The sequence below is a fragment of the Neolamprologus brichardi genome, chromosome 3, assembly GCF_056152115.1.
Source record: "Neolamprologus brichardi isolate AB-2024 chromosome 3, ASM5615211v1, whole genome shotgun sequence".
NCBI classification, from domain to species: Eukaryota; Metazoa; Chordata; class Actinopteri; order Cichliformes; family Cichlidae; genus Neolamprologus; species Neolamprologus brichardi.
Window position 1 is genome coordinate 15,923,578 of NC_142106.1, and position 7,716 is coordinate 15,931,293.

At 39.4% G+C, this 7,716-nt stretch overlaps 1 pseudogene; it reads left to right on the forward strand.

The window, feature by feature from the left end:
* The first annotated feature begins 2,186 nt into the window (after nucleotides 1-2,186).
* On the forward strand, nucleotides 2,187-6,262 carry LOC148103625 (uncharacterized; annotated as a pseudogene).
* The last annotated feature ends 1,454 nt before the right edge of the window (nucleotides 6,263-7,716 follow it).

The following is a 7,716-nucleotide window of genomic DNA, read 5'->3' on the forward strand; positions in this document are numbered from 1 at the left end:
TTTATCACGGGTGTTGTGTTCTAAAATTAACAAGCTAAAAAAATAGCCAGCTTTATTTTTTATAATTATTTTAGATGTTTTAATGCTGTAAAACCCGTCACTACACACTTTGTACACTTTTCTCAGACAGGCATGAACAGTTTCACACTTTTCATTATAGAATGAAACCAAAGATCAAAACCTGCTTTCAGTCCCAAACATTTATTTGAGAAATAAACATACAGTATATTTGTTTTAATAATAATGACAGCTAATGAGTTTAACTTTAAGCTTAATTGCTTAATTTAACTTTAATGCACCTTATAATCCAGTGGTAAAAAAATATATATGGTAACTTCAACCTTCCTTTAGCATGTCCAGAAGTCCAACTTTTTGTGCGATGGTTAGTATCTTCCTCTGCCATTTGGGTGCTACTGCAGATGCTTTTGATGGTGCAAAACGTTTCGTCGACATTGTTGTGTTTGTTGGGGAGAAAACGTACAAACATAAAGTATAACACTTCAGAGTCACACTGCTAGTGATCATTTGATTTTTTTATGACACAGCAATGGTGAGTGTTCCCACCCTCTGCTCTTTGTGAGTTAACGTAATCTTTCCATTTTCATATTTTGGACATGATTTTGGAGTCCACCTTTGCTGTAGCAATTGACTGCAAAATAAAACTACCGGAAATGTACAACCCTACATCCGGTCTTAAAACAGGAAGTTAGCATTTTCTCGTGCACAGGGTCTAGTGAAAAGTAGTTTCATTCCCCCAAGTCCTACCACACCCAAGCTTTTGCTTCAGCAGGTGCATTGTTTAATTTTGACGGTGCCTCATCTCATGTGTCAGGGCTCTAGAGTGCAACTAATTTTTCAATGGTGCGACTAAAAAAAATCCTAGATCACACCGGTGCGACCAGGTGTTCAAGTAAAAACTTTGAAAGTTTCCATGTGGTCAACAACACACACACATTATGCCCATATCATGGTCTAGACCAGGGGTCTCAAACTCAAATGAGCCGCGGGCCACTTCTGGCACCGTCATCTCGTTGGAGGGCCACTTTAGTGTCCATGTAGTACACAAAAACAAACATGAAAACAGCCACTAATATTTCCTAAAATGTAGTGTTTTGTTTGTTTTATTTAATTCCAATTATTGTGTAATTAGACAAAAATGCAAACATGAACGCAATTTTTTTCTCACGTTTAACTATCTGAAGCCTTCCAGTTTCATTTGTCATATGCAAGTTAGCGCAGGGTCAACATTGCAATGAAATGTATTTGACGAGCAGAAGACAGTCACACAGCAGTATAGTACAGTAGTTTCCTTGAACTACCAAATAAACAGCTCTTTCTGGCCAGACACGTGGCAGCACTTTTGCTACAATTTTGTTTGTATTTAACAAAATAAAAATGCAGGCATAAGCGTACACGTTAGTTTTTGACTGCAAGTGAAAATAGTTTTCTTTCCAAATAAATCTCTCACTGAACGAACACAGCCCTCAACATGTTTGCACTCTCTTGTTACCTCGGCCAGGTCCGCGGCTCCGACCGTGGTAAGGAGACCTCTGGCTAATACTTTGGGTTGCGTGTCAGGCTCGTAACCTGGAACTAGCTTTACTGTCTGGGTCAACTTTGCTAGCGAGAGACAGAGAGAGGCGGTGAAAGGCTGCTCCAGCAGAACTTTAAAACACGAACACGGTGTACAGTCGAGTCTTAATAGCTTACTTACAGCTGGGCTTGTCAGGCACTCTTTTTGGCTGTAGTGGTTATTATTATATTTACATGCTTCCAGCTCCCGTTTCTGCTCAGTAGCACCTTGTACTTTTCACTTTCCTTTTTCTCCCTCCCTCACGCTCACGCACACACAGAGGGAGGGGCGGTCCAACACGTTCTCCCTGCAGCACGAACTACACCGCCCATGAGGCTACAGTCTTAAAAATGTATTTTTATCATAGGGTTAGGGCAGATCAAGGAGTAGAAAACCTGGACATTGCACATTTCATGTTGGCCACAAGAGGAACAGAGAGTGAGTTTCATATCTGGAAAGAGTGTCCACAATCAGAGGTTAGTCTTTTGATGTTTTTTATATTATTATTGACTGCATGGGTAGATTGTTGTAGCAGTTCTGATATTGATTTGAAGCATGAAATACCTGAAATCCAAATTGAAATGTATTTACAGAGTAGAACGACTTTGGCGTGATGTCTGGATTGCAGTCACAAGCAAGTACCATGATATTCTTCACTCACTCGAGGGGGACGGCCTGCTTGACATTTCGGATATCTTTCATCTCTTTGGTGTCCACTACATCTTTGTCCCTCGTCTCTGAGCAGATTTTGTCACCTTTGTTGGAGGATGGAATAATCATCCCCTCGGGACAGAAGGTGGTCTTACTCCCGAACAGCTCTGGTGTATGGGACATCTACAAGAGCTGGACGAGGGCGAGAGACTTGAGGTACCAGATCATAATCAGATTTTCTTTTTAATTTATTTCAATGTTGAATTTCAAAATTTTAGTTAGCAGTTAACTCTGCTCTTCTGAAATTAACAAATTAAACACTTGTAGCACATCTGGGAGATGCTTCTGGTGATTTTATACATTCTTGCTTTTCAATTACCACTAATCTAAATTACAGTAGGAAGAACATGAAAACAAAGGCGTTCTTTTTAAATTGTTGTATTTAATGGAAAAAACGCTTACACAAAATAACATTACTCCCAAAAGTACCTATTCTGGAATAATAACTATTATATATGTTTGTGGATTTGAAGGAGCTTCAGGATCCAGACATTGACTGGGAGAGTGCTGGACTGCAAGAAGAATCTAACAGCACAGTTGTGGTTCCTGAGGTTGAATGCCCACTGGATGAGGAAACCCTGGAGGGACTTCAGAGAACAATTAATCCTTTGAAACATTCTGAGTCACATGGTCGTGACCTGTACATACGATTCTTGCTACAGGTGTCAAACCAACAGTGACACACATGGACGTGAAAGTCAATGCTCTTTTAAGTTTGCTAAAACATTCAGATTACAAGTAGACAAGCAAACAAAGCACTTGCTTATTATCTATCAACGTAGGACCCTACACAAAGTTTTGAAGTCTTGTCAATTTCATGAAACAGCTACGAACATCTTAACAGCTGTTTAGAAACATTTTTACTCATTTAGTTTCCAAATTACAAGACAACAATGTGTTAAACTCTGTGGAATCCACCACCATATCTAACTGCTGCACTCATTATGGTTTTAACCTCTGTGTAAGTGTCCAGATGCTGCACTGGAAAAGTCCCAGTACAAGTGCATGCACTCACAACTGGGTAACAAATGGAGTGATCTCCCAGCCGCTCCTTACATTCGTGGTCAAACTTGTTATTTTGAAATGTCTCTTTTCATCAGGAAGGATGGGAACATGGGACTGGCTGGTCACCCACTGGAGCACATGGTGGACAGCAACTCTGATTTTTCTCCACCTGCACCGCCTGTGTTTCCATCTGTGATGTTTGAAAATGTTTCTGAAGTCTTTTCTAAATAAAAAGCAATCTGGATTACAATGTTTTAAATTAACAACTAAGAATACTTCCTAGTGTCATGTCAAAGCAAAAATATTTAACAGATTCATACGGTATATATACAATACTATAGGTATATACAGCTAATACTATATAGTACCTGATACTTCAATCTCCTGCAAATTTATGATGTTCCTCTCAGTTCTCTCCCTAGATGTCCCCTTTTCACTGAAATGTGGTTGGCAGCTCATCATAATGAAATCAGCGTCTGGCTGTAAATAAGGAAATAAAGTAGATTATATTATAGATATATTGTTCAGTCAAAACTAATAAATAAATACAGGATAACTACAGTACAGATAAGTGGACTGTCTTTGGATCTCACGCTGCTATGTTAATACTTACTTTGAGGATTTTCCCATGAACAAACAAACTGTGCCAAGCTTCAGGATTTACAGCCGTCAGCTTCACAAGACCTTACAGCCCTTTCTGAGCTGCTGTAGCATTGGAATCAGTCTGTTGTAGAGTGTAAGACAATAGCACTTAAAAAAAAAAAAAAAAAAAAGAAAGAAAAAGAAAAACTGGGGGGATGGGTTAATGATCTCTCTGACTTTTTCTCCCTTACCGGATCATGCTTTCCTTACTATCCATCTTTATCTGGTTTGTGTATCCACAGCTGACAATTTCATCAGCCCACATCATCAGAGACTGTATGTCTGCTGCATCTTCAACCTGGAAATGTATAATGTGAAAGAGGAAATACAGAAGGTTAAAAGTGTTTAAAAACACCATACTCATAATATATCATGTGCCAGAGCTAAACCACGTGCTCACTTTGCAGATGAGCAAGCAGGGAAGATTCCACATCTGCAACATCCTCCTTAGACAGACAGCTGAAATCAAGCTCTCCTGAGCAGAGGAAATTGTAGCACCATTCTTTGAAAAAGGCAGGAGATGGGCCTCCTTGGGCGAGGCTGACTGCAATTATTAGACAAATGATTATAATTCATTTTCAGGTAACATTTACAAAAATATCGCATGCGTATTAAATGTAATCCACAAAGCTCGTATGTAACCAGTTTTCATTATCAAGATCGGTCAGAGTATACTTGGGGTTTTTGCTCTTGTTCTCAGGTCAAAGAATCTGCTTTCAATACCTGAAATCATGTCTTTCATACAAAAAATATCCTCATTTTTAAGTTATCCATTATTTATTGACACTAAGACTAAACAGGTAATAGGCAACTCACCACTCAAAAACTCTTTCCTAAGTCCTCCTGTATCCACGCCTGCCTCTCCAATGAAAACCACCCTAAGAACACTGGTGGGTAGGGATGGGTACCGTTTAGCTTTTATCCCATACCAGTACCAAACCGGTACTTTTGAAACGGTGCCAGTGCTTAAACGGTGCTCGATCAATGGAAAAAACACAAACTTTGTCCAAAAACCTCTCATGTTTAGCTGTTTTCCACTTTTTCTTTGGTCATTTTAGCCTTTTTGGCCAGGGTGAAGGGAGCATCTGCCATCAAACAAGAAGACAGCCGCATGTAATTACGACGGTGTTTGCTAGTTCACCTTACATGCATTAATGTAATAACGTGGTTAGCCTACTCAATGTAAATTACACACGATGATGATTTTTCTGAATGTTCGGTCAGATTCACACCAGAGGCCTGCTGGAGGTTATTTAGTAGCTCTGACAGTGCTCGTCCTGTTCTTGCTTGCTCTCTTAGAGTAACTGTTCATCTCCTGGAATGTGATCTTTAGGATGTTTGCTGTACCAAATTACATACAATTAATCCATATTTTACTCTTATTTTTCTTCTTCTGTCTTCTATAGGTCATATCCATCGACTCCTCGTCCTCCCTCAATTTTACTCCACCTCTTTTTTCCTACAACTCCAACAACACCTCCATTTCTTCTGACTACGATTTACACGATTTACAATTTACACCGTTGGCAGCATCCTCCTCCTCCTCTTACTGCTCTATCATTCCTCATCCTCTACATGGGTTTCCAGCATTGGCTCCGTCAGCGCTCTACACCTGCAGGGATGACAATGAGCCACTCTGACTTCTTCACCTACAACATGATGATTTTAGAGATTTTTGGAGTCTCTGTTAGTTCAATAATGTGTACAAATATAATGGTAATAACACACTGCTTGTGTTGGGGCAGTATTTCTCCAGCATTGCATTACCTGTAAAGGTTATGTTTCATCTCCTGACCTGTTTGGAGCGCTATCTGGCTGTTGTTCACCCCATCACCTACAGGCATCTGCGAGAATCTCATGGGATCAAGATTAGAAACATCATCACTGTGTGTGTTTGGGTGGTGGGCTTTGGGTGGATGGGGGTGGAACACTTGTACTGTCCAAATTTTCCTGCAATACCAATTTCTCCAACATGGGCATCTGCATATTACTTATTTCTTTCTGCTGCCTGTCTGTACTTCACACTCTGATTCGTCCGGGGCCAGGGGAGGTGGGGGGGGAACAAGGGGTGGGTTGACCAATCAAGGCTAAGAGCTTTCCACATGATTCTGGCAATAACAGGAGTGCTGGTGTTGAGATTTGCTGGGATCCTGATTTATTTTCTGATACAAAATGCACTACCGGTTGATACTAAAGTGTGTGGCAGTGGAGTCAGCAGTTTGGCTGAGTGTACCCAGCCGTCTGGTTCTTCCTCTGCTGTTTCTGCACAGAGTAGGAAAACTGTCATGCTGTAGGAAGAAAACTGAATTGCAGAAGTTATTAGGCAAATAAAGAGTGTTATGAATGTGGACGAGCCTGGGATACTGCAAATGGAATTAGTATAAACTAGCTACAATTTAACTTTGTGAAAAGTTGGCATTTGCGGTGGTACAAAAGCTTTACTGGTCTGTTGTGGTAAAAAAAAAATGTTGCAAATGAAGCTGTAGATTTTCGGTTTCGTTCTTACCCTCACCTTTAACTGACAAAATAAGATCAAATAGGAAAAATGAGCTTTCTCTAAATGGTGTCTGGACACAGCCTAAGAGATAGTGATGAGCTCAGGGTAGAGTTACTAATCCTCCACTGATTCCATGGTTGAGGTTGTTGCTTCACAGCAAGAAGTTCCCTGCCACCATAAGGCCGGGGTTTGCATGTTCTCCCCATGTTTGTGTAGGTTCTCTCTGGGTACTCCGGTTTCCTCCAATAGTCCAAAGACATGCTGTTAGTGGGGATACGTTAACTGGAAACTTTAAATTGCCCAAACTGTCTGTGTCTATGTGTTAGCCCTGTAACATACTGCCGACCTTTCCAGGGTGTACCCTGCCTCACACCCTAAGACAGCTGGAATAGGCTCCAGAACCCCAAAAGGATAAGTGAAAGAGTAAGAAAATAAGTGAAAAGAGAATGGATGGATGGAGAACAGGAAGGACACCTGCTGGGCAGATTCATCATGTATCTCTGTTTGCTCGGGAATCCCAGAAGGGCTGAGTTTTTAAAAGCTAAAATGAGTTTAAAATTTCCAATTTAGACTGATGTTACATGACATGTTCTCTAAACAACGTTGCATCGGGTGTCAAAGTCACATCATCCTGAGGAATGTTAACAGAAGGGCAGATGCTGCTATAGAAACCTAAATAAAACTTTTATTTCTTATTTGAGTGAAATGTACTCAAATTGCATCAAGCATTGCTAAATAACATTTTTTTTAAACTTGAGTTGGATTTACTTGACATAAACATAAACTACCCAAATTTAATAAATAATAATAAAAAGATTGTGTGTCATAGAATCTTTCATTAATGACACTTGCACGTATCACGTGATATTAATTGAAATATTGTAATAGATTCAAAATATTATTTTATACACAGTTTGACAGTTGACACAGTTTCAAAGTTTGAATATTTTCCGTCATTTTCTGTGTATCTAAATAAAAATACTGCTGTAGATATATATATATATGTGTGTGTGTGTGTGTGTGTGTGTGTGTGTGTGTGTATTATATTCTCTTTCACAGAGGTTCGTTATTGTGTACTATTGTAAATTTAAGTTTTCTTTTATTTACTTACTTGTTACATTTGTTTAATTAATTAAATATAATAAAAATTACAAATTAAAAAAAAGTTAGGTTCTCCTTTCCGAACCACAGTAAAGCTGTTCCTTTTCTTTTATCCAAAATAAACAGGAAATCATCCGGAATGAGCAAAAAAACTGTGACGCGTTTCCCGTCGGACTGTTTTCATAGT